This window comes from Odocoileus virginianus, chromosome 18 (assembly GCF_023699985.2).
Source record: "Odocoileus virginianus isolate 20LAN1187 ecotype Illinois chromosome 18, Ovbor_1.2, whole genome shotgun sequence".
Lineage (NCBI taxonomy): Eukaryota > Metazoa > Chordata > Mammalia > Artiodactyla > Cervidae > Odocoileus > Odocoileus virginianus.
In genome coordinates this window covers 52191986-52219902 of record NC_069691.1, presented here as the reverse complement: position 1 = coordinate 52219902, position 27917 = coordinate 52191986, and the positions used below count along the sequence as shown (strand labels likewise).

The following is a 27917-nucleotide window of genomic DNA, read 5'->3' as shown; positions in this document are numbered from 1 at the left end:
GAGAAGAGTCTGCAGGAGACCGAGCAGTCAAATGCACTTGGAGAATCTATTTCAATAACAACTCCTGAATCCAAACTCACTTGCTTGAGTGCCAGCTATATTCTCCCTGCCACCAATGGCTTTCAACTCAAGTGCATCTTTCCAGATTCATTTTCCCAAAGAAACAAACAACCATGAATCTCTCTAAAGACTCTGCCTATTATTTAGAGAATGAAGTTCAAAATTGTTAGCAGGGGTGATGTCAGATGGGTAGGCCGAGACTAAATGCACTCAGATGGGTAGGCCAAGAGCATCTTGCAAGAGATGCTCTAGCTGGGGTGATGTCCAGACAAGGACTGCTGAAAAGCGGGGATTGGGAAAGCAGGTTCATGTGATCCTACAGAGTGTATAGCTGTGCTAGGGAACCAGAAGGGGTGGTCTTCATAAAGGGCCTGACTCAACAAACCCCACTGTGTTAGTCTGCATTCTCTGGAGAAGAAGAATGAATAGGGTGAGTGTGTGTGTGTGTCTGTGAGTGCATTTGCAAGTGCCTATTTTAAGGTCTTGGCTACATGATTATGGGAACTAGCAAGCTCAAAATCTTTAGGGTGGGCTGGCAGGAAGAGATGATGCTGCAGCTCAAATCTAAACACAATTTGGAGGCAGAATTCTCTCTTCCTCAGGGAATGTCCATCTTTTAAATATCAAGGCCTTCAACTGACTGGATGAGGCCCATCCACAGCATAGAGGGTGATCTGCATTACTCAGAGTCCACTGACATAAATGTTGATCTCATCTAAAAACACTCACAGGAACATCCAGACTGTTGTTTGACCAAACATCTAGATACTTTGACCAAGTCAAGTTGACTCATACAATTAACCATCACACCCACAATTAACTGGCACTAAAACTCAGCCTTAAAAAAACTAAGATCATGGCATGTGGTCCCAGATCATGGCATCTGGACCTTTGCTGACAAAGGTTTGTCTAGTCAAAGCTGTGGTTTTCCAGTAGTCATGTACATATGTGAGAGCTGGACCATAAAGAAGGTTGAGTGCTGAGGAATTGATGCTTTTGAACTATGGTGTTGGAGAAGACTCTTGAGAGTCCCTTGGACAGCAAGGAGATCCAACCAGTCAATCCTAAAGGAAATCAGTCCTGAATATACATTGGAGGGACTGATACTGAAGCTCCAATACTTTGGACACCTGATGCGAAGAGCTGACTCATTTGAAAAGATCCTGGTGCTTGGAAAGATTGAAGGCAGGAGAAGGGGAAGACAGAGGATGAGATGGTTGGATGGCGTCACCAACTCAATGGACATGAGTTTGAGCAAGCTCTGGGAGATGGTGAAGGACAGGGAAGTCTGATGTGCTGCAGTCCATGGGGTCACAAAGAGTTGGACACAACTGTGTGACTGAACAACACCACCACAATCAGCTGCGAGCCCTTTTTACAGCCGCAGAAATGTGGACTGTAAATGGACATGTGAAAACATATATGTAGAAATGAAGCTATACTTAGTGTCAATCAAGAGAGAGAGCTCTTCTATCCCTTACTTGCCCTTTCGTCCATTCCAACTGTGAAGATGCCGGACACCACACAGCCAGCAGGGAGGAAGGCCACAGGGATCCTGTTCCCAGTGCAGTCCTGTTCTCAGGGCTGGAAGAGGAGAAACACCTTAAATTCCAGAGCCTTAGTTATTTCGTGTGGATGGACATAGTGATGACTGACTCTTCCTGCTGTCTAAAGTGACAGAGGAAGAAGATCCAGTGACCCAGAGCAGGCTTGTAGGAACAACAGGGGGAAAATAAAGCCACTTTATTCCAGTATCTGGAGTACCTGCGCTTTCAACAAACTAGCTCCAGGATATCTCTGCCTGCTGTGGGATGATGATTTTAGTGGCCCCGTTTCTGATGCTCTGTTAGCTAAGGGTGAGTGGGTGTGGTGGTGGTGGGGCTTCCTTGATGGCTCAGAAAGTAAAGAATCCTCCGGCAGTGCAGGAGACCTGAGATCCATCCCTGGGTTGGGAAGATCTGCTGGAGGAAGGCAGGGAGGCTAACTCCAGTATTCTTGCCTGGAGAACTCCATGGACAGCAAGTCTGAAGGGTTACAGTCCATGGGGTCTCGAAGAGTTGAATATGATTAAGCAACTAATACTTAGACTATGTATGTAGAGTCAGTTTATATTTAAAGGTTGATATGTCTCTCTGGATAACTCATCCTGTTATCATTATCATTATATAATGACCCTCTTTATCCCTGATAATGTTCTTGTTCTGTATTATCTGCTCAGTCTGAAATTAATACAGCTACCCTTACTTTCTTGTGATTACTGTTAGCATGGTATATCTTTTTCCATATCTTTATTTTAAATCTGAGTTTTTATATTTAAAGTGGGTTTATTATAGAGAAGATATAGCTGGTTTTTGTTTTTTTAATTACCTTTCATAATCTTTTATTTCTTGTGTTTATACCATTCACACTTAAATTGTTTATATCATTGAAATACTATCTACCATGTTTGTAGCAGTTTTCTTTATGTTGCACAACAAATTTTTTTTTCTATTTTCATCTTCTTCTGTCCTCTTTCTCGGGTTTTAATTGAGCACTGTATATGATTCTATTTTATCTCCTCTGTTAGCATAGCAATTATATTATCTTTTAAAACTATTTTAGTGGTCATCCTGGAGTTTGCAGTATAAAATTACAACTATTCTGAATCAATCATCAAATAACTAATACTGAGACTTGCAGGTATCTTATAACAAAGTTTTTCCATTTCCTCCCTCCTATCTTTTATGATAGTGCTGTCATTAATATCACTTATCCAATAGCTGTAATCACTTATGGTTACTATTATTACCTTAAAAAGCAGCTATCTTTTTTTTTCTGTGACTTTTTTTAATTCTTAAGCCTTATGATCAGATGATTTACATATTTGTGCTATGATATAGCCCCTCTACTTTAAGCCTTCTAATGAATTTGCAAAAGCACCATTGCCAATCACACATGTACAAGCAGTTCTACAGTTGTGCTTCTGATTTACCATTTAAAAGACAATCCTGAATTATAACTTAGTCTGATTTTGTGAAGAATGCACAGCAAAGTTTACTAACATACCTTGTCACAGTGAAGTTTAAAAGCATCTCAAAGATCATCTGTAAAATGTGAGGTGCTAAATACTCTTTATTTATGCTATACATAAACCACACTGAAATGGCTTTCAGTAAGTAAAAGGTAATATTTTAGATAAGAGAATTTTAGTTAAATTGGCATAGTTAAGACCAAAAAGATAAATGGACATTGTCAGAGTATCTTCAACCTTTGCCTTAACAGGCTAATGAACACAACTTGAAACACACATGAACCCTCCTCTGTTCTGTGAGATAGTGAAGGGACATTTTAATGTAAATATATACATAAATATATTAATTTAACCAGTTATACAAATCTAAATATAAAACTAGTCTCCTGTAGGGTTTGAGAAGGCATTCACCATCTCCCTGAAAAGTTTAAAATTCCTTATTCAAGTTCAATCATTTCTTTAGAAGGGGAAAAGAGTGATAGTACTTGTTAAACCAGAATTACTATCAAAATTTAAAAAGCTGACCATATTCATTTAGCCACAAACCAATATTTAAATCAGGACAGTTTAACAGAAATATTCCATCAACCATTCATGACCTGAATTCTAGTGTATGAGATCAGTTGAGGTTTGGTACACATAAAACATCATGAGACACTTCTGTTTCATAATAAATAAGGCAGTGGCCAACTATTACTCATTAGTAGCTTTTTTGAGATAAGTTTTGAAGTCTCCCCTTTCTTCCTTCTTAATGTCAGCAAAGATTGTTTTTGTGCCAGAGATGTACTTCTTGGGATTCTCCAAGTACTCCATCAGCATCTCCTCTCCCTGATGATGCTTTGGTCCTTGTTATCATCTATGTAAGAGAATCCAGCACCCTGATTTGTCTTTCACCCAAGCAGACCATGGCCCAGTCTTGTGCTTACCTCCCTTTTCCACAGTATGGTACTGGACACACTTCTCAACAAAAGTGTTCTTGCCCTTCTCCACATCACCCTTTTTAAAATCAATTTTCCTCCATGAGTGAGTGAGAGGTTCCCACTCACAAGCCAAACATTCTGCTCTCTCACAAAGCAGCTATCTTTTAGATCAATTAAGATTAAGAAAAATAAAAGCTTCATTCAACTTTATTTGTTTTTTATCTGACACTCTTCCTTTCTTTATATGTGTACTAGTTTCTGACAAGTATTATTTTTCTTCTCCCTAATCATTTTCTTTTACAATTCCTCAAAGGATACGTTGGTCAGCAATGAATTTGTACAGTTCTTTGCTTTCTGTGAGCCTATTTCCCCCTCAAATTGTAGGACAGTTTCAGTGAATAGAGAACTACAGGCTAGTGTGTTTTTCTTTCTCTCAACACTTTAAATCTCTCCCTTCTGTCTTCCTTCCCTTGTTTCTGATGAGAAGTCTTACTTACAACTTCTTTATCGATGTTCCTCTGTAGGTTCAGTATTTTTTATTTTCCTCTGTCTTCTTTCAAGATCTTGTCTTAACTTTCTGTAGTTAACATTTGAACTTCTCAAGGATATATTTTTGATATTTACTCTGCTTGGAGTTCTCTTAGCTTCCCGGATTAGTGATTTGGTATTTGTCATTAACTATGTAAAATTATCTGCCGTTATGCTTTCAAATACTCTTTCACTCCATTTTTTTTCTCCTTGCAGTATTTCAGTTATTTGTGTGCTATACATTTTGAAATTTTCCCTCAGTTCTTAGATGCTCTTTCCCCCTATATTCTTTTTTATCATTGCATTGTAATTTGAGAAGTTTCTATTGACATATCTTCAAAATCATTGATTCTTTCCTTGGCTGTGTTCAGTCTACTGATAAGCTTATCAAAACCATTGCATTCTTCATTTCTGTTATAGTGGCATTGACTTCTAGAACTCCCTTTTGATTTTTCTTAAAATTTACATCTCTCTGCTTACACTACCCATGTATTCTTGCATACTCTATTTTTCCACTGGAACCCATAATGTCATTATAGTTATTCAATTTCCTGTCTCCTAATTCCAGCATCTGTGTCATAGTTGAGTCTGATTCTGATGTTAGCTTTGTCTCTTCACATAACTTTTATCTAGCCTCAAAACTTCACATAAGTTTTATCTAGCCGCATAATTTTTTTGTAGAATGCTGGAAATGATGTAATGGGTAAGAGCAACTGGTAAAAAGGCTTTTAGTGTGAGGTTTTTTGTTAATCTGACTAGGAGGTAGGGTTGTGTCTAATGTTTACTGTGTCTATGGGGGCAGAGATTCATATTCTTCTATTCATATTCCCGTGTCTGTGGTCCTCCTTAATTTTAGTCTATGTCCTCCAGCCCTTTCAGCTGTGAGTCACTGATCTTATACTGGACTCCCATAGATGCAGATGCCAGTAGGAGCTGGGAGGGGAAGCGTTCTATAAACCTACTCTTAAAATCTCGGTCTTGCAGTAGGTCTATGTCCCTGATCTGTGACCATCATAAGTTTATTAATTATTCCATTAGTTACATCTAAACTCACCTACCAATCTTTTAATGTCAGTTACTAGATTCAGTTCTGGATGTGCAATTTGTCCTTCTTGCAAAATTTGTTTTACCTGTGTTTTCAGGCCTTTTTATTTCTTGAACAATATCACATACTTTTAGAAGTACATTCTTTTATTACAGAGTCAATGTTTTAAGGCTCTTTTTGTATTTATATTTTCTTATCTGTTTATATATGAGTTTCATTTGTGATTTTTAATTTTTGACAGTTCAAGTATAAATATATTTTCAGAACTTTTAGGCTTGAGCCAACATATGTCCTTCCAGAGGGGATTTTCCTTAGGCTTAATTTCAAGCCTTTCACCTATGAAGTGTAACGTGTTGAGTTTTAAGCTAAATTGTCAGGTTCACATTCTTTCTCATACAATAAATTAGGCTACAAAATTCCCATGATGGATCCTTTTTCTATAAATTTTCAGGAAAGAGTCCTCATGCGCTTCTCCGTCCACAAATCAGTATAAAGATCTGATCCCAGATCTTTGTTTGTCAAGTTTACTAGAAGCAAAACACTTTTATTTCTGTTTTACTTTCTTAGTAAAAGTAAAGCTTTTGGTTCTAATTTTATGTTGGAAATCAACTTTCTAGACCTCCATTTTAAGAGGCTGTTGAGCATTCTCTTCTATTTCTTAAAAAAAAAAAAATGGAGTGTGGCTGCTTTACAATGTTTAGTTAGTTTTAGCTGCACAGAGAAGTGAATCAGCCATATGTGTGTAGATACATACATTCCTTCTTTTTTGTATTTCCTTCTAATTCAGATCACCACAGAGCACCGAGTAGAGTTTCTTGTGCTACATAGTAGGTTTGCTTTAGTTATCTATTTTATGCATAGTACCTATAGCGGATATATGTCATTCCCAATCTCTCAATTCTATTTTCACAGCCCTCTAAACCTTTACATTCAGTCAATTTTGGCACATTTTCAAGCTACCCCCCTCACCTCCACTGTTGGGCTTCCTATGTAGCTCAAACAGTAAAGACTCTGCCTGCCATGCTGGAGACCTAGGTTTGATCTCTTGGTCGGGAAGATCCCCTGGAGAAAGATATGACAACCCACTCCAGTATTCTTGCCTGAAGAATCGCATGGACAGAGGAGCCTGGTGGGCTACAGTTCATGGGGTCACAAAGAGTCAGACACGACTAAGAGACTAACACTTTCACGCCTACCTTTGCTTAAATCTTAGCCAGAGTATTTCTTTTATGATGACTCTGGCTACATTAACAAAGATGCATTTGAATTTTATCTACCAATTTAACTCAGGGGCTTACTCTATTGATTATAGTGTTGAGATAAGGAGTAGTAGCAGTGATTGTCTGTGGCTGGAATTCTAATATGTGCATCACTGTGGTCACGTTGGTTCCAGATCTACCTCTTAAATACAGACCTACTCTTGGGGTACTAATGGATTCACAGACCTAGACGCACTTGTTTCTTTCTTGTGAAATGTTGACAAGGTGTGTATATAATAGATGGACCATATGATAGATGAAACAGATATTGCTTTTACTAACATCTCTTGCATAGCAGCCTGGCTATGGGGAATCTAAAAATTTGACTTTAACAGTCAGTCCAAGTTGATAATACTGATGGGCCTTGAGAATATTTCTCTTCCTCATTTTATGTTTTTTCTCTGGTGCCCATTTTATATTTCACTTTAGCAATTCTTTTTTGGAGCATTCTTTTCATTATTTAAGTGTCAGTAGATTGAAGACAGTAAGACCCATATATCTGGAACATTTCAGTTTGGCAGGACATGTCCTACCTTAGATGCCAGCCTGCCACTTTCTAGCTGTTTGTGCCCTTGACAATGTATGGGTTTTTCCGTGCCTCCAACTCTTTATTGATACCACAGGGATAAAGACAGCCCCAACCTTGTAAGGTTGCTGTGGGTGTTGCTGGCCGGCACACAGAAAGCACCGTGTGCATCTAGGTCATGATGATGAGGATGGTGGTGACAGTCATGGTGATGATGATAGAGCTGGGGAAGTGGGCCTGAAGAGGAAAATGTTTACAAGGACAAAGGCTAGCATAACCCTTTCCTTAGATTTCTTTGTCTAATCTTGGTACTTTAAGTTTTATAGAACTAGTTAGAAGATGAGTTTAAAACCATATTTAAAAAAATTAAGGTATTTGATTAGAAGGAGTGTACTTTAATGATTTCCTCCCTAACTTGATCTTATTATCAGCTTCACAGAGAATCAGCACTGACATTATTACATCTGGCATTTTCTGAGAAGTCAGGCTAACCTGTCCAATTTCTCAAAGAGAGAAATAGGATAATAAGGATAATCCATTTAAAATCTCCAACCACTTTCTAGGGATTAAGTCTAAGACTTTACCATTAAAGCTTCCTTCAAAAAAAAAAAAAAAAAAACACTGTCCTTAACCTCACTTTGTAGTTTCATCTCTCCTGCTCTGCCCCTTGCAGTCCAGGCTGTTCACTGTTCTCTGGAATACCATGATTTTCACATCTTTGTCTTAAGGTTTCACTCATACTCTTTCCTCTGATCGAAACACCCTGATTTGTATTCTTTTTTAAATTGGCCCCTCTTTGTCTCCAGAATGACTCCCTGGAATCCATTCTTCCCACTGCGGCCAGATGTTTGGAAGCTGGAAATTGATTCTGTCAGTGCCCAGCTTATTTTCCTTAAATAGCTGCTGCTTGCCCTAAGGGATAGAATTCCATTTCCTCGAGAGAGTTTATAATATTTTCTTGACCTTTCTGGGCTTATCTGCATTAGCCTGACTCACAATGTGATGAGTCACTCCAGCCCTTTTAGAAACCATTTCCTTGGTTTCACATAGTCTTTCAGTTTTCTCCACGTGTCCTGCTTGTAGGAACATGTGTGTTCAGTTCACTTGTCAGATTTAGAGTTGTCAGGTACAAACAGGACACCCACTTAAATGTTAACCTCATGTAAATGGCAAATACCAGGAGAAGGAAGTGACAACCCACTCCAGTATTTTCTCTTGCCTGGGAAATCCCATGGACACAGGAGCCTGATGGACTGCAGTCCATGGGGTTGCGAAGAGTCAGACAACTTAGCAACTAACAGCAGCAGCAGTGAATAGAAAATGACTTGTATAAGTGTGTCCTGAATAGTTTATGGGACAGATTTATACTATGAAGTATTTGTTGTTTATCTGAAAGTCCAATATAAATGGGCATCTTGTATTTTTATTTGCTAAATCTAGTAACCCTACTTTAATTACAATGAAGTCTTTTAGAACCAAATCATATGTTCTCTTAACATCCTAGACTTCTTGACTTTAACCACCATGGTTGAAATGGTTAATCTGATTTTCTCTTCTATTAGGTAGTGTTCTCTCTCAGGACAAGGGTCATATCTTTATCACTGTATTGTTTGCAACCCTGGCTAGAAAAAGAACAGTTCCTGGAAAACAGAAACCATTGAACAAAGATTTAGTGAATAAATGAATGAATGGATGGATGGATGGATGGATGGATGGATGGATGGATGGATGAACAGTTAGAATTCCTATGGAATGCCTCTTCAGTAGGACATCTTCCTGAGAAAACTGTTTGGTAATTAACTCTCTTTTAGTAACACATTTTACATCTTTCCTTTATAGCTCTTATCACACATAAAAGATGCATGACCCTTAAAACTGTTGGTTTACATGTCTGTACACCTTTCTGCCTGATGAGCATCAGTGGTCGCAGGTTGAGTCTTTACCCCCTGGTGATTGTGTTTCTCGCCTTCTACATTGACTTATTAATTAATCACTGGTATACAGTTAGCAATAATTGTTATTTAAAGAAAGGACCTAAGTACCCTCTCTGGAGAAAAAATGCTGACCTGAGCTTGGACATGATGTGCAGTTGTTGACAATGCATGTGTATTTCACTGATGTTAAAAGGAAAATTGCTGTTGTTGTTCAGTTGCTCAATCATGCCCAACTCTTTCTGATCTCAGACTGCAGCATGCCAGGCCTCCCTGTCCCTCACCATCTCCCAGAATTTGCCCAAGTTCATGTTCATTGCATCCATGATGCCGTCCAACCATCTCATCTTCTGAAGTCCTCTTCTCCTTCTGCCCTCAATCTTTCCCAGAATCAGGGACTTTTCCAATGAGTCGTCTATTCATATCAGATGGCCAAAATCATGCAGCTTCAGCCTCAGTCCTTCCAGTGAATATTCAGGGTTGATTTCCCTTAAGATTGACTGGTTTGATATTTTTGCTGTCTAAGGGACTTTCAGGAGTCTTCTCCAGCACCACAGCTTGAATGATCAATTCTTTGGCATTCTGCCTTCTTTACTGTCCAGCTTTCACAACTGTACATGACCACCAGGAAGACCATAGCCTTGACTATTTGGACATTTGTTGGCAGAGTAATGTCTCTGCTTTTTAGCACACTGTGTAGGTTTGTCATCTTAACATTTGTCACCACTCTCCTCTTTCACAGGAGAGTTAAAAAGCTGACTTAAGACTAAATAGTAAAAAAACTAAGATGATGGCATCTGCCCCCATTAGTGCATGGCAAATAGAAGGGGAAAAGGTGGAAGCAGTGACAGATGTCCTCTTCTTGGGCTCCAAAATCACTGCGGGCAGTGACTGCAGCCATGAAATCAGAAGACAATTGCTTCTTGGCAGGAAAGCAATAACAAAAGGAAAATAGTGCCTGTCAAATCACCTGCTAATTTGCTCAAAATTAAATATTTTATTTTAATAAAGATAAGAACTGAGTATCATGCAGATGAAAGTTCACAAAGCAATAACAATAACTAATATTATGTGCCAAGTAATATTATGTGGTGTGTGATTTAGAAGCATAATCTCTATTAAACTTCATAATTAAATGAACAGAAGTGGATACTTGTCTCTTCATAGCTCTGTATTAAAGATGTGAAAATCAGGCTTAAGGATGTCCCTAAGGCTCTAAATGTAGTAGATAATGGAAAAATCTAAAATTTTTTTGCTAACCAATAAAAATATTCTTTAAAATATCCCACACCATATAATATGAGGAGTGATTGAAAGGAAGAAGAGAAGGCTTCCCAGGAGGCTCAGTGGCAAAGAATCTGCCTGCCAATGCAGGAAACATGAGTTTCCTGTAAGCCCAGTGGGAAACATCCATGGCTAAATAAGAGCAGGGCTTTCCTAATACCTGAGGTTATTAAATGTAAATAACTCCTTTAGAAGTAGAATAATTAGATTTGGGGTTGAATTGCTTTGAGATTCTTCTACAAAGACTACTTTGCACATTCCTGGAAGATTTAAGAGGTGATATTGTAAAGGTGAGGAGATTCCATACATAGTTCACATGGTTTATAGACCAAAAAATGGTATATTTGGTACTTTAAAGATGTTGGATTTATATGTGTAATTTTAAATGTGAAAAGTTCAGACTTTTTGTGAATTTCTATAGAACTGGTAGTTGGCTGGGAAAAGATGTCACTTTAAAGCTATAAATGCTTTCAGTCTCTGAGATAAAGACTTGAATATCCCCATTGGACTTTCTGTTTCACTGTTTATAGTAACTATTGAGAAAGATCCTTTATCGATGCCAGGTAACATCTTATGGTTCTTTGGGGGGCATTTTGAAGTAATTATTAGCTTTAATGAAGAGGTTTCTGACTAGGAAGGGAAATGTAGCATTGGGGATTCTACAGAGTCAGGTATTTTTGAGACAGGACTCCATCTCCACAGGCTCTTCTCTTCATGAGAGAGGAGTGTGTCTTTCTTCATGTGGATTTAGACTGTACTTCTCTCTGTAGAGGTGTTTGCTAGGTTCTTCTTGTAGGAAGACTCCATGGGAGGAGCTGTGAAGCGGTGTCCAGAAGTAAAGGGATTGTACTTATATTGAGGTTCTGCCTGTTTGTTCCAGGAATGACCTGCACAACATTCTACGTAGGTCAATAACCAAGACACTGTGGGATGTACTGATGTTGGAATATTACATTCTGATGTTACTGTGCTTTTGGGGCTACTAGGTAAGAGTGCACATGTCCTGAATGCCTTGGGGGGGGGGTGCTAAATTTCCATTATCTATGGTTCCATAATTAGCATATCCAGAGCCTAAGGCAGGGACCACTCTTTGTTCTCAGTTGTTGAGACCTGATTCTGAGGATCAGCTCTCCTTTAGGGCACTGATTGGGTTGAGCTGGTCCTTTAACAGAGGGACAGGCTGCAGATTGCAGGGGAAGACAGTGATGTGAAAGTATGCAGGCACTTGACACTTTCTCATGTAGGTCTGAAACCAAGCATGGGTGTTCCCTCTCACCATTTATTTTTAACTTAGTATGGAAAGTTCTAGCTAAAGTGATGACAAGTAAAAGGAAATATTAGAAGATGGATTGTGAAAGAAGAAAGAAAAACTCTTTGTTTGCAGTTGGCATTTTCACTTATGTAGAGGACCTGCTAGATCCTTTGAGCCGAGAGCAGCCATGTGCACTGTAGGTTGTAAGTTACTGTGTTGTAATTCTCTCACATAAATTAACACATGCTTAGCAAACATCTATTGTGTGTTACATACTGCTTTCTTCTGCATTGGGAGAACTCAGAGAAAAGCCAGTGCCATGCCTAGGATGTAACGATAAACTGCAGGAAGTGGCCACTGTCCCGTGTGCTGCCCTCCCAGCCGTGCCCTCTCATCCTAGGACAGTGTGCCAGTCACCCAAAGATTGACGGCAGCCTGAGACATGCCCCAGGTTGCTCTGAGGGGTGGGAACAAACAGAACTGCAGTGAGGATGCCAAGAAGTCAGAGTCAAGACAGAGACTAATGTCTAGTGACGTGCCAGGAAATGGTGACAGTGGTGGTGATGAGAATCTTGTCATGTCCCCACTGACATCATCTGCAGTGGAGTGCTGTGGGCTGCCAGCCCAGCTGCGGTCACCCAGGTTTACCACTGAGTGTGTGCTAAAGCCACCATTCTCACAGGGTGTGGCTGGCTGTCACCTGAGCACAGTAGAGGGTCTGGTGCCACCATGTCCTGGTGATGCATGGTCCTCTAATGGGTGACCATATCCCCGATGGTCTGGGCAAATGTTCTCTAGATGGAGCTTGCAGTCTGAGATGCTTCTCACCTAATTTTCCCTCCTTCCCCTTCCCTTCTAGAGGACTCTGGTTTGAGGCTCTGCCCAGCCCCTGCTGCTCCCTCGCCCCTCACCTCCACACAGCTGAGGTCTTCTCAGACAACTGGACCTCATGCAAGTGCTGTGTGTGACATTTAGCAAAACTGGCAGGCATGGACTGAGAACATGTATAATTTTAGTGCTCATATAATGTGATGAAGTTGAGCTTGGACTTTTTAGTTGTATATGCAAGAGTGTGTTCAACATATCAAGTTAGACAGTCACCTAAAAAAAGAAAATCTGAACTATTCCCAGCTGGAAGACACAGAGGAGGTTGTGTAATATTGTCTTCATCATAAGAAATGCATATTTAGTCTTTGGCCCTATATCTGGCATAGAACACCTACCAACCTTGGAATTTCCTAAGTGATGACAGTGATACAGGTGTCTTTCATTATGTTAATGAGGTGGCTTTTGGAAGCACCTGAGGACGGAAGGAACCAACCTCCTGCAGGGAGGGGAGAGGGGCTGGAGGTTGAATGGGGGACCAATGGCTGATGCTGTGATCAACCATACCTATTTAATGAAGCCTCTGTGAAATCCAGAAGGACCAGACTGTTTGAGCTTCTAGGTTGGTGAACACAGAGGGAGTCAAGGAGCGGGGGGCTCAGAGAGGGCATGGGAGCTTTGTGTCCTTTCTCTGTAACCAGCCCTGTACATCTCTTCCATCCAGCTGTTTCTGTGTTATATTTTATTATAATAAACTTGTAGTCTAGTAAGTAAAATCTTTCTCTGAGTTTTCTGGGCCATTCTAGCAAAGTAATTGAGCCCAAGGAGAAGGTCATTGGAAGCTCTGACCTATAGCAGATTGGTCAGAAACACTGGTGACAATGTGGATTTGAGGCTGGTGTCAGAAGTGGGGGCAGTCTTTTAGGACTGAGCCCTTACTCATGGGGTCTGATGCTGTCTCCATCAGAATTGAGTCAGGTACAGGACACTCAGGCAGGGAATTGCTGGTGTGGGGAAAAATCCATATTGGTTATTAGAATTGGAATCAGAATCATACATTGTTACTGAGATCCTCAGTTCAGTTCAGTCACTCAGTCGTGTCCGACTCTTTGTGACCCCATGGACTGCAGTATGCCAAGCCACCCTGTTCATCACCAACTCCCGGAGTTTACTCAGACTCATGTCCATTGAGTCAGTGATGCCATCCAGGCATCTCATCCTCTCTCATCCCCTTCTCCTCCCTCCTTCACTCTTTCCTAGCATCAGAGTCTTTTCCAAAGAGTAAGTTCTTCACTTCAGATGGCCAAAGTATTGGTGTTTCAGTTTCAGCATCAGTCCTTCCAATGAATATTCAGGACCGATTTCCTTTAGGATGGACTGGTTGGATCTCCTTGCTGGCCAAGAGACTCTCAAGAGTCTTCTCCAACACCACAGTTCAAAGGCATCAATTCTTTGATGCTCTGCTTTCTTTATAGCCCAACTCTCACATGTATATATATAACTACTGGAAAAGCAATAACCTTGACTGGACGGGCCTTTGTTGGCAAAGTAATGCCTCTGCTTTTTAATATGCTATCTAGGTTAGTTATAACTTTTCTTCCAAGGAGTCAGCATCTTTTAATTTCATGGCTGCAGTCACCATCTGCAGTGATTTTGGAGCCCCCCCCACAAAAAAAATAAAGTCTGTCACTGTTTCTCCATCTATTTGCCATGAAGTGATGAGACCAGATGCCATGATCTTAGTTTTCTGAATGTTGAGTTTTAAGCCAATTTTTTCACTTTCCTCTTTCACTTTCATCAAAAGGCTCTTTAGTTCCTCTTCACTTCTTGCCATAAGGGTGGTGTCATCTGCATATCTGAGGTTATTGATATTTCTCCCGGCAATCTTGATTCCAGCTTGTGCTTCATCCAGCCCAGCATTTCTCATGATGTACTCTGCATATATAAGTTGAACAAGCAGGATGACAATATACAGTCTTGGAGTACTCCTTTTCCTATTTGGAACCAGCCTATTGTTCCATGTCCAGTTCTAATTGTTGCTTCCTGAACTGCATACAGATTTCTCAAGAGGCAGGTCAGGTGGTCTGGTATTCACATGTCTTTAAGAATTTCCCACAGTTTGTGGTGATCCACACAGTCAAAGGGTATGCCTGTAATTGAGACAATGGCCAGGGTGGGGAGAAGAAAGCATATTTTGATGCCAAAAGCCTGGAAAGAAGGGTTGCTGTCAGAGAGCGGATAGCTACAGACTGTGAACATAAGGAAGCACAGAAAAATAAGTTCAAGGTGTGATGCCACAAAATACAGCCCAGGGCAAGAAAATGAAAAGGGAAGCAAAAACCCATGACATAGACACATACAGGTTCCAGCAAAAATGCAGGAATGAAAAGGAAACATTATGGTTTGGGCATGTATAGTGTAAGCCTGAAAACTGCTTAACTCATGAATACAGACAATGAGATTGAAGGATTTAATGATAACCCATTTGAGGCAGGGTTTCCACAGATGATGTAGATCAAACAAGACAAAGGCTAGGATTAAGTCCCATATGCAGAAAAGAAAGAGTACAAAGTGTTGCTGTTGGAAGAAATCTCTGGGACATCCTGCTCTGAACTGTTTCTTCTCATCAGTGAAGGAGAAGAAAGTGAAGGAATTACCACTGGCATGAGAAATCTTGCATTAGATGAACACATCAGGAAGCTTACTCATTCAAGTCTTTACACACTTGCTGATATCAAACAATGGAATACATGAAATAATTTAAAATAATAGAAGTAGCAAATGTAAATTTTAGGTATAAATGAGTTATCCTGTACAAAAATAATAGTGTTTAGCTAGATATTGCTTTTTAAATAGTTTCCCCCAATAGTGGAGATAGACTTACACAATCTATTAATATTTCTTTCCCCAAGTTCCACCATATATTTTGAATGCTAGGTATTTAGAGTCAAGCAGCCAGCATTTGATTTTCAAAGTGTTGCTAATTAACTCTTACCAAGATTTAATAAAGGCAATGTGAAAATCAGTTGAAAAAAGTAATCATTTAAGCAGAGAGTAGAAAGGAAAATGAGCTTCCCGGGTGGCCCAGTGGTAAAGAGCCCGCCTGCCAATGTAGGAGACACAGTTTCAATCCCTGGGTGGGGAAGATTCCCTGGAGGAGGAAAGGGCAACCCTCTCCAGTGTTCTTGCCTGGGAAACTCCATAGATGGAAGAGCCAGGCGGACTACAGTCCATGGGGTCACAAACAGTCAGACATGACTTAGCGACTAAACAGTGACAATAATAACAGGAAAGAAAATGTCAACTATACTGGCATTTCTTTGGATTGACTCAATGTAATTGTTTAAAACAAACCAACAGACAAGACCAATTGCTCATTTTCCCGTTTCTATTTTCCAGGGAGTAGAATGGGAAGCTCTCATGGGTCCAGTTGTCTTACAACTGGTGTTTGTTTCCTTTCAAGTAAAAGTGAAATTCCACTAATCCATAATTTACAAGTTGTAGTAAAGAAAAATGAGGTATTGTGGTTGACACAATGGACAGATTCCTGGCATCCAGTGGGGATGCAATGTATGGTGGTTCTTAACTCATGGGGAGTGAAACATCATTGGTATCTTTAATAAGTGTTAGTCAAAAACATAAGGTTGTCCAAAATATAAAGGCATAAGGATAAGAAATCTAAATCAACATTACAAATGTAGGGCAAAGGCACATATAATCAAATAAATCATAAGACCTGCAAGAAGGATGCATGTTTGGGGAAGAAAAATAGAGAGTTTCCTAAATATATGTGAATCAAGAAGACAAGGAAGGAAGATTATAAGCCCCTGGAGAGAGATTGAAATGAATTCAATGACGGAAGGAGCAAATACAGCACAAAAATTGAATGACTTATTTGTTTTAGTGCTCATTGGGGGAAACCTGAAGTTCTCCTGGAAAGTGCAAAGTTCCAGGGGGGAGATGGAAAAACTCCTAAAACCAAAGAACTGGAAAATCATTTACATAGGGAGCGTCTCATCAGAATGAGCCTACAGTGCCTGCAGATTGCTTTATTGGGGAGTTTTGTCAAAATGATTTCAGGTGTGAAAGTCCCTGCAAATTGATAATTTAGGGATGAGACTCAGTGGGTATCTGCACATTAAAACTATGTAGAATAATATTTTATGTTCATAGATATGTGTTGCAGCATTATTTATAATAGAGAAGAATGGAGATTTCTGTAAAAATACAAAAAGAAGAGAATTGTTAAACATTATAAATGTTATAATAAAATATTTTACCAACAAAATAATTTTATCAACAAAATAAAGTAAAAATGTCATAAAATGCTTATAATGTCTTGAGGTTAATTTGTATTTTTATTTGCCAGTATAATGTAACTACAGTGGCCTGCAAGCTTTTTATTCTTAAAAATATATTTTATGTGACAGTCTAACAAACATATACACATATTATACACATATATACAGGTGAAACAAAAGTTTTACCAAAACATCTACCCTGAGAGTTAATTCTTTTTGAGACCTTTAAAAAAAATGTTTTAGGTTTACAACACATTGACAGAAAGCTACAGAAATTCCCCATAGACCCCCCTCCCCTCACATGCATGGCCGTTATCAACAGAGTGGTACCTTAACACCAATACAGTATACTAACGCATATATATGGAATTTAAAGATGGTAATGATAACCCTATATGCAGGACAGAAAAAGAGACACAGATGTATAGAACAGACTTTTGGACTCTGTGGGAGAAGGCGAGGGTGGAATGATCTGAGAGAATAGCACTGAAACATGTATATTATCAAGTGTGAAACAGATCACCAGCCCAGCTTGGATGCATGAGATAAGTGCTCTGGGCTGGTGCACTGGGATGACCCAGAGGGATGGGATGGGGAGGGAGGTGGGAGGGGGGTTCAGGATGGGGAACACATGTAAATCCATGGCTGATTCATGTCAATGTATGGCAAAAACCACTACAATATTATAATTAGCCTCCAACTAATAAAAATAAATGAAAAACAAAACAAAACCAAGGATGAACTACACTGACACACCATAATCACCAAGGTCCCCAGTTCATCTTAGGGTTTACTTTAATAAAGTAAGTAGTGCTGCAGCTTCTATGGATTTGGACAGAACTACTCCAGTGTTCTTGCCAGGAAAATCCCATGGACAGAGGAGCCTGGCGGGCTACAATCCACAGGGTCGCAAGAGTCAGACACGACTTAGCAACTAAACCACCACTAAACCAAGCCACCAAAATGATGTATATCCCTTATTATAATGCTATTCAAAGTGTTTTCACTGCTAATAGAAATAACTTCTGTGCTTTCTGTGTTCATCTCCCCGCAAACTCCTGGCCATCACTGATCTTTTTATTGTCTCCATAGTTTTGCATTTTCCAGAATGCCATAGTTGGAATCTATTTTTCTTTTTTGTTCTTTCTTCTTGAAAAGAGAGGTTCAAAGCCTTTCTTAGACCACTTATGGCCTACCCACACATGGACCAGACAGGCTCTAGGTGACAAGGACCCCAACCAAATACTGCAGATTTTCTTCCAATGCCAAGCCCCTGTCCCACTGTCTTGCCCAGCAGCCACGTGAAGGGGCAGGGGACACATGATGGATGTTTGTAGGAAGGCAACACCTTTTGTGCCCTTTGGTACAATGAATACAGATTCCTGTCTGGTGTGTTATAAGCAGACAAGCCATTTCTTCAGGGCCTTGCTCTGAGCACACCCAGCATAGTATTAATATATTAACTGAATGAAAATTCCTTATACAGAACAATTAAAATTTGTGAAAGATGGTAACCAAAGGAAAAAAACCTGAGGCAATCCATAATAAAATGCTAAAAATAATTATCTCTGATGTGGTATCAAAGCTATAGATTATGTTCTTTTACTTTTATGGATTTCCTAAAATTAGTAGGTACTTTTTATATGCAGACATATGTTAAATGTGAATCTGTATTTTATAACTACTGTGAAAAGTTTAAAACAAGTAGCTCTAGAAGACATATAAATAAAAGCAGCATTTCTTTGCTCTACCTTTTTTACTTTCCCAAGTCATCCACTTTCAAACCTTTTAACTTGTTTCTTCTGCTATTTACCTCCATATACAAAATAACCATCATTTAGTTTTTAAGGGATTATTTATTGAATTATTCATGTAGAAAATAGATTGCTTTTTTCATGTCCCTGTCCCCAACTCCACACAAATATTTTCTCTTTTTTCTCCCAACACATTTGTCTCTTATTTAGATTAAATAAGTCATATTTATTTATTTATTGTGAATATTTTGTGTTTATGCAGACTGGAGTTGTTGTATAGTGTCACATACTATTTCATTCTCTTCCTTGTACAAGTTATTGTTTTCCTTGCAGGCCAATAGTTGATCCTTTTTGTTGTTTCCTTAGGAGCCTCTTCCTAAACGGTCAGAGATATAAAGATCTTCTCATGTAATTGAATAAATCAAGTAAGGTCTGAGTTTAGGTTCCTTGGAAATAGAGCTGGTAAACGGGTGTGGATGCGTGGGTTTTACTGAGTCAGCACACACAGAAAATGTGGGTTCAATCCCTGGGTTGGAAAGATACCCTGGAAGAGGAAATGGCGACCCACTCCAGTACTCTTGCCAGAGAAATCCCACGGACAGAGTTGGACACCCCTGAAGTGACTGAGCATGCACTGTGGCAGTGGGATGGAGCTTCCAATCTCCAGGAGCTGATGGCGCCCTCTTGGAGTAGGACAGAAGAAGGGGTGGATGGGTGTCCTCAGCCTCCACCAGCTGGAGGATGGGTGCACTGGCCCAGTTAAGTGGGCTGGGGCAGGTCCAGAGCATCCAGTGTAGGGAACCTCTCAGCATCTCCTTCCCTCCCTCCCTTCCTTCCTTCCTGGCCCCCACACCGGGCCCCATCCTTCTCTTCCTCCTCTTTCCCTCCTCTCCCCTCCCCCTTCCCGCCCTTCCCTCCATCTGTCTGTCTTGGGGCCCTCCCTCCATCTGTCTGTCTTGGGGCCCTTGTCCCTGGGTGCCCAGATGAAAGGATCTGCAGGTTTTCTCTGGAAGCAGCCAGATTCTTAGAGAGTAACCCCCTTTCTTGCCTGAGGCATAGATTCCTTTTTCCCGTACTCTTGGGCCCTACGAGGGGGATGGTCTAGTGGACCGTATTTTGCAGCTGAGGCGCACTCCCCTGCCCCATGTTTATCCCACTCTTCTGTAACTGTGTGTGACTTAAGCCCGGTCCTCTGCCAGGCGGCAAGGGGCTGTAAAGGCGTAGAAATTCTGGGGTCAAATTCCTTCTTAAGTAGACTTTCAACCAGTGCCTCTGCTTTTAGTCCCTCCTCTGTATCTCTGCTTCCGAAAGTAACTGTTTGCCCAACCTGAACCATTCCAGGTTCTGTGATAAAAAAGCTTTATCTTTCTCCCTCTTCCTCCGGATGGCTGTCTTAGCTTTTCCTTTCCCCACTGTGCTTAGTAAGCTGAAATGTGTCCTGCTTTCCAGCTGTAAACCTTCCCTTGACACCGTACCTGCTGTCTTTAGGTTTCTTTCCTGTTCTTCCTCATTTACTCTCATTATAGTCAATTTTAGGGGACAAATTTACATTCAATCACCATGCTAAAATAAGACACTGTCATTTGTAAGAAAATGAACTCTTAATCTGCTTGGTTTCCACCTATGTTGACAGAAATTGTAAAACCAATTAGTAGATATATTTTAATTGTATTACGAAGCTCTGCAGATAATTAAGCAAAGTGGAAACAAAATGCAGCAAAATGAAAATGGTAACATGCCTGTCTTTATTCATGTTTGTGGACTCTTCATTGCTAGACACTTGAATTTGGGGAAATAAGAGGAAATAGCTATCACTGGCAGAATAGGATTGTTTGAAAAACAAAATGTGAAAGTGTTAGTCACTCAGTTGTGTCTGACTCTTTGGGACCCCATGGACTGTAACCCTCACAGCTCCCCTGTCCATGGGATTCTCTAGGCAAGAATACTGGAGTGGGTTGCCATTTCCTCCTCCAGGGGATATTCCTGACCCAGGGATTGAACCCACGTGTCTGGCATTGCAGGCACATTCTTTACCATCTGAGCCAACAGGGGGTGGTTTATATTTGTGTGTAAAAGGTACACTGTTCCTTTGTGAAATCTGTCAACCTTGTGTCTCTAAAGTAATGTTCTTTGTTTGGGTCCAGGGTGAGATTTTGGGTTCTGAAAACTCTCAGCATGTAGGATTTTGTAACATGTAATATGTGGAGGGTGCACTGTTCCTGTCTCTAGTCCATGCATAAGTAAGCTTTCAGTCTTTTATTCCAAGAATAAAAATTTCTGGGCTGCACATTCACTTGTAAAGATATGTCCATAATAAAAAGAAAGTTCTGCCTCTCTGGAGAATCACTCAGCCAAGGAAGTTCCATTTTTATGAGGAAGCAAATCCCTTGAGAGAAAGCTTGATGGGGTCGGAATCTAAAAACAAAATTCCTGCTAGAGTACTGACAAGGGCATAGCCCAATTGTCTTGTATTATTATAAATTGATACTGATAGAAACTAAATCTGCTACTAATTTGCTCAAGTAATAATTACAGTATTGATTTATAGAATGCTTCCCATTTCTCACAATATTATCTGAACAGTTGCTAATTTTATTTTTACTAGAATACTGAGGATGTTATCTATAACAGATAAAGCAATTGTGGAGTGAACTGCCAAATGTATAGTATCTATCTGAGCAGCAGACCAGAGTGTAAAACTGACATCCCTGAATTCTCTTAGTTGCACAATTTGGGCTCTCTTTTAGTATGCTCTGCACTCATAGATACCTTATATGCTTTGTTCTACAACTGTCTTATGAGTTTTTTTAAAAAAGGTTTTTGTTGTTTTAAATACTGCAAAAGTCCTTTCAAGCTGACAGAGAATCAGCTATGTGTCATTCATTAAATCTATACTTTCTTCTAGTTGGTAGTTGTTAGCAGCTAAACTCCTATTCACTATTTATGGTTCCATAACGTCTGAATTTTAGACTTCTTGGCGCTTTTTTTTTTTTTTTGAGATATGTGTATCTACTGCTGTGGCATTCATTCCTAGTTTTGTGCTCCTCTTCCGTTATCACCGTCATCCTCATCATTGTTATTATTTTGCCCCTTAACACCTCCAAGCCTCTCTGGACTGAAAGAATTTGGTATAAGTAGTTCCAAGGGAACAGAAAAACTCACGTTGACAAGTTTTGTGAGTCGGGGTAGTGGTTGGAGGGACCAGGTCAAACGAGACTTCTGACTGAGCACACGAGGCTCTCTTACTTAGTCGAGGGAGTGTCTCCTTAATCACAAGGCCCACACATATTCTCTCTCTCTCTCTCTTTTTTTTTTTTTTTTGGCTGCACAGCACTGCATGTGGAATTTCAGTTCCTGGAAAAGGGATCAAATCCTTGTCTCCTGAAGTGGAGGCATGCTATCTTAACCACTGGACCACCCTCCACAGTTAATCTTGTCCCGTTCAGACACCTTGCTGCATATAGTCTGAGAGCTACGGAAAAGCAGCAACATGGTTCTGACATTGCCACTGAATAAGCTGTGGGGCCACTTGGCTTGCAAATCCCAGAAATAGATTTTCCAGTAACTGTAGCACCAAAACCACTCCATATATATTACATATTACCAAATAGGTCATGGTATAATTTCTAGCCGCACAAAGAAGTCACTCCATTCTGAAATAATGCCCCTTGTGGTGCTGAAAAATAAACAGGCTTTTAATTGAAGGAGAGAATGAAATCATCTTCAAATACAGTATTTTCAGTGTTGAGAACAGTTGCAAAATGGCACTGAGAAATTAATGCTGTTGTCCACTGTGAATGATGGCATCCAGGGTGGAAGGGTTCAGCAACTTGATTCTTGGAAAGTCTGTCCTCATCTCACCTGACTCCTGACATGTAGTCGTTCTCCAAAAGCCTTAGTTGAAATGAGGGCAAAACAAGCAAGATTTTATCTGTCTGTTGGTCAGTGCCTTCCTTAGGATCAATGGAGAAAGCAGGTTGTTGACTGGTGAATTGTTCCAGGATTTTGGGAAGTGAGTAAACTTAGTGACAAGTGAAGATCTCCAAGGAGCTTGACAGGCATGTCATTTCGTTGAAAGACAATAAGGAAGGGAAAACAGTGTATATGGGTGAGGTGGGGCGGCTCCACGTCTGACATCTGATGCAGTTTGGGTCAGTTGACCCTTTGTTTTGACCGAGGTTGATAGAGCTGTTGTTTAGTCACTGAGTCCTGGCTGACTCTTTGCCACCACATGGACTGTAACCTGCCAGGCTCTTCTGTCCCTGGGATTTCCTGGGCAAGAATACTGGAGTGGCTTGCTATCTCCTTAGAGTGGGAATCACAAAATCAAATCATAAAAATAAAATAGAATATATTTCTATTGTTTATATCATACTCAGTCTACATCAACCTTGAGGTTGAGGTTGATGTCTATTATGAGCCAAAACAAACTGTAAGGATTAAAATATTATATATTCTATTTATTTATTTTTAAATATTTATTTTATATTAGAGTCGAGTCGGCCATGACTGAAGCGACTTAGCAGCAGCAGCAGCATAGTTTATTTATGATTTTAGCTTCGGGTATACAACACAGTGAATCAGTTATACATACATATGTATCTATCCTTTTTCAAATTCTTATCCCATTTAGGTTATTATAGAATATTGAGTAGAGTTCCTTGTGTTATACAGTAGGTTCTAATTGGTTATTTATCTTAAATATAGTAGTGTGTGTGTGTGTGTGTGTGAATTTCAGACTCCCAATTTATCCCTTCTCCCATCTTTCCCCTTTGGTAAACAGACCTAGAAATTATGTCTTTTTAAATCTCAGGATATTTTCCATGTTCTAAGTAAAGTAGATGCTTACTAAATACTTGTGTTTTTTTAAGAATTAAAATTTTATTATTTCCTTGAGGGAATAAATACTTTAATGAGATAATTTTGAACGGAAAAGTATATGTTAATTTTAATTTTGTTTTGTTGTTTGTATTGGTTTACATTGAATATTTAAAATTATCCTTGCACTAATTGTGGATATTGCCCCATTATTTTATATTGCTTTGAGAGTGAGTCATTCATGATATAAGAAGCATTTACCCCTTGTGTTTCTTAGTTTCCTCAGGTATAAAATGAGAATATTTGAGGACATGGTAGCTAAGACATTTTCTGGACTATTTTCCATTCTATGTTCATTGAGTTCGTGCTAGCCCTAAGGCATATGTAATTTCTTCATTTCATAAATATTCTCCTCTCTCAGAATGGAATGGTGTTCTATTATATATTCCTTGCCCCTGTACATTAGATATTTATAAGCTTGTAGCCTCTGTGATGTGCACATGTTATTAGCAATGATTTTGTTCTCAGATACACTAATACCACCGTGGCTTCTTCTCTATTTAGCACATGGGTCCCTCACGATTAGGGTGAAGTGAATTTCTCCATCTGTTAGTGGCTTATTTAGGTCTCAGGATAGATGTTTCATTTTTACAATTTACTTACCCCCCCCCCCCCATTTCACTTGTACAATTTACGCCCTTAGTGCAAAGACTTGGATGATGCTCTGCATTTTCTGTTGATGTTTATGCTGGTTCAGCCCATTATGCCCGATGGACTTCTAAAAGCACTCACTTAACTCCTGCAGAATTGCTTGTGTCTGTTTCTTGAAATGTGAAAACCTGTTTACGCAAGGGATGTGATGCTTTTCTTCATGTTTTTGCTGTTCTCCCAATGCACAAGGTCATTTGTCTTTGCCACAATAATTCTGTTTCTCATTTTTATCATCGGCTAAATTCTCGAAAAAGAGGTCTTGGTGGAATTGAGAAACAGTGGTTTGTGTTGTTTGTTCCTTGACATTCTCTCCTTCTTATGCGTTGTTTAGCACGGACCCTTGTTAGAATGAATTTATGTGTGTTTTCTCTGTGAACATTGTTTAACCAAGTCAGATATCTATTCTCTGAGAGCACACAGAATACAATAGGATTGTTTTAAATGCTGGAGCTGGAAAAGTGGGCAGTAATTGTACATTAACCAGCTATAATGTACAGGTTTAACTTTATTTAATGAACTTAAGTAATAATTGAAGGATGGCCTTTTTAAAAAATCGCTTTTTAAGATTGAAGTACATAGTTAATCTACAATGTTAGTTACCTTCAAGTGTACAGCAAACTGATTCAGTTTATATATATATATATATATATATATATATATATATATACATGTTCAGGTTACATATATATTCAATTTATAGATGTACACAAAATATATTCTTTTTCAGATTCTTTCCCCTTATAGGTTATTACAAGACATCTAATGTAGTTCTTTGTGCTATACAGTAGGTCCTGATTTATCTGTTTTATGCATAGTAGTATGTATAAAACTACATACTGTCTGTGTTAACCCCAAACTCCCAAGTTAAAGATGACCTTTTTGATTTGTATAGTTTGTGGTATAATGCCTAGAAAGAACAGAAGACATAATGGAAACAATTTTTAAAAAGCTGATGAAGTTAGTACAAGTTTGTTGTGGGTCTTTGATCCCTTTTCTGGACCATGTCCACACGTTCTATGTGAAATGTATCAGCTCAGTCAACTCAGTGAAATAGCAGGTCATATTCTTAGCCCATTTTGTATTGTGTTCCCTCTTTGGATGTTCTTATAGTTCTAATAATTGTATTTTCTGAATCATGGATAATTTGATGACCAGGGACAAAAACTACCTTATTATCTAGAAAAACACCATAGAACCAGATAAAAATCTCATGTAAATTAAACAAAAAGTTAGCTAGACTTCAAGAGGACTACAGCATCACTGGGTTTCAGTTCTGTCTTTCAAGGACTCTTCGTTTTGCTTCTTCGTCTGTCTGTTTCATCTCTGTCCCCCTCTGTGGTCTGGGTTTTGCAGGCAATTTGTCACTAGTCTATCAGATTTGCTCCAGTGTGCAGTGTTTTTCTCAGAGCAAGGCCAGAGGAAGCCCTTCCGAGGGTCTTCTCCAGTTTAACCCCGTCTTAGGCTAGGTTTTGGGAACCTGAGGGTCTCTCATTCTCTGATCTGCTAGCCTCAAGCATCCTACCAGGGCCTATGAAATCCTCTTCCTCCTCAGGCACACTCATCTGCGGGACATCCACGCAGTAGGCATGTACACCCTTGGGCCGTGGCATCGGCTGCGGACAGAGCTCTGCAAGGAGTAGGTGGACCTTGGATGCGTGAGGTCCTGTCTTTACGGATGAAGCTCAATGTGGAAAAAGAAGGGAGGAAGGCCGTGATCCAGAGCCACTAGCCAGTTCTTCTTGTGCCTATACATCCTTGCTGAAAATGTTGAGGATTCTGAGAATTCTGTATGTAATTCTGTCATCATAATAATGTATTTGTCAACATAGGAGACGAGCACACATTCTAAACAATGTGTTAGTGTTAGTTGTGTCCGATTCTTTGCAACCTCCTGGACTGTAGCTCACCAGGCTCCTCTGTCCATGGGACTCTCCAGGTAAGAATACTGGAGTGGATTGCCATTCCCTTCTCCAGACGATCTTCCCAACCCAGGGATCGAACCTAGGTCTCCTGCATTGCAGGCAGATTCTTTACTATTTGAGCTACAGGGAAGTCCCAACAATGTGTTAGCTTAATTGTATTACATTTAAGTAGTTAGCTCTGTGATATATGGAATTCCATTTGCACTTTTAGCTTGGATCCCACAAATACTGAAGTGGCAACATATCCATATGAATGTCTACAAAACATTCCACAATAACTGACTTGATCTTTCTGTCACATTTCAAATTATCTTGGGAGAGAAATCAATTTTGCTAACTTGAGTGATGCGTTTATGCTTGAAGATTTCACAGGTACATCCACCTCAAGTTGTTTAAAGTTAAATGTATTACCTTTCACTCCTAATAGGGTCTATTCTCACATGATGTTCCTACTGAGAGCACTCTGAACCAGACACTTTGGTAGTCAAGAAACAAGAGGATGAGCAGAACTGTACCTGGTCCTTGTTTGGATGCAGTGGAAGAGATAGGGTCCAGGTATGGATGGGGAAGCCCTATCAACTACTTTGCCACCAATTCCCAGATCTTCAGTTTATTCATTATTTAGCATCTTCACCCTACTCATGGCCCATCAGGTGTCAAGCCTGGTTTGTTGCAGCCAGAGGGCAGTTTGTGGAGCAGAGGTGAGAACCTGCCCCATGAATCGAGGGTGCGGCAAACCCCGCCTCCTGATTGTCCTAGTGAGCATGCCAAAGGGACATTCTTGGGGCTGGACATGCTCTCTGATTCGATTCACTGCCTGCCCCTGCGTCTGTCTCCACAGAAACAAACCAAGATATTTCTGATCAACAGCAGAGCCTTAACTTGATTCCCTCTTTATGGTGCACCGATCAGACTCCCCAGGATAGCCATCTCCTGATTATCTCATGTGACTTCTGCCAATAGAAGTGCAGACTGAAGGGAGCTATTTGGCTTCCTGCTGTGGAGAGCAGGAGGGCCCCTGACTCCCTGCTTGCCAAATTATATGTTCTGTCTTTTAATCATGCGCTTGTCCCTGATTCTGGTCTTTCTCGCCCGCCCGCTGAGCTGGACGCAGCAGCACTGGTTCATCCTTACTTCTTAATTATTTTTCTATTTGTTGACTTTATTTATCCGTTCTGTCACTGGAAAGCTTGAGCTCTTGTCCAGTACTCCTGTCTTCAGTCTTATTTTTCTCTGTTGTATTAAAAAATGTTGTCACCTTTTTTACTTGATTGTTAATTCATCAGTCCTTGCATGCTGGCTGCTGTTTCCTCACTGCCCTCACTCACCCATGCCCTTTCAAGACAAACACTAACTTCTTATGGAACAGTCGAATTTGCCATGGGAGAAAGGCCTTCTGTGAAGAGTTTTGAACTTACCTTCTTCCTGTCTTGTTCTCCACTCAATTAGAATAAGAAGTGTCAACAACCAGCCTCTTCCTTCTGTTCTTTTGCTCCGGATATTTTCTCTGCCTACCACACCCTTTCTTGAGAAAATTAGAGTTCTTCTAGTCTCACCCATCCCTTACCCCAAACATACACACAGTGTGGTTGGCTGCTTTTGTTACAAACACTCATGCATATGACTATCAGAGCATCTACCTAAAGTAGTTACTAGAGCCCTCCCTCTCTCTCTGTCCCCCACCTCTCTCTCCCTCTCCCTTCCTCCCTCCTGAAGGTAATCATTCCACCAGATTTTAACTACTCAAAGGAAGCATTATTTTAGTCACAAA

The 27917-nt window shown here is 39.9% G+C and overlaps 1 non-coding gene and 1 pseudogene across 1 annotated transcript; both read right to left on the bottom strand.

Annotated features, from left to right (window-relative positions):
• Positions 1 to 3763: 3763 nt before the first annotated feature.
• On the bottom strand, positions 3764 to 20031 carry LOC139039454 (cytochrome c-like; annotated as a pseudogene).
• LOC139039582 (small nucleolar RNA SNORA11) lies at positions 18260 to 18384 on the bottom strand. Its single transcript, XR_011492923.1, has one exon. It is a non-coding gene; the product is annotated as a small nucleolar RNA SNORA11 (small nucleolar RNA).
• Positions 20032 to 27917: the final 7886 nt, after the last annotated feature.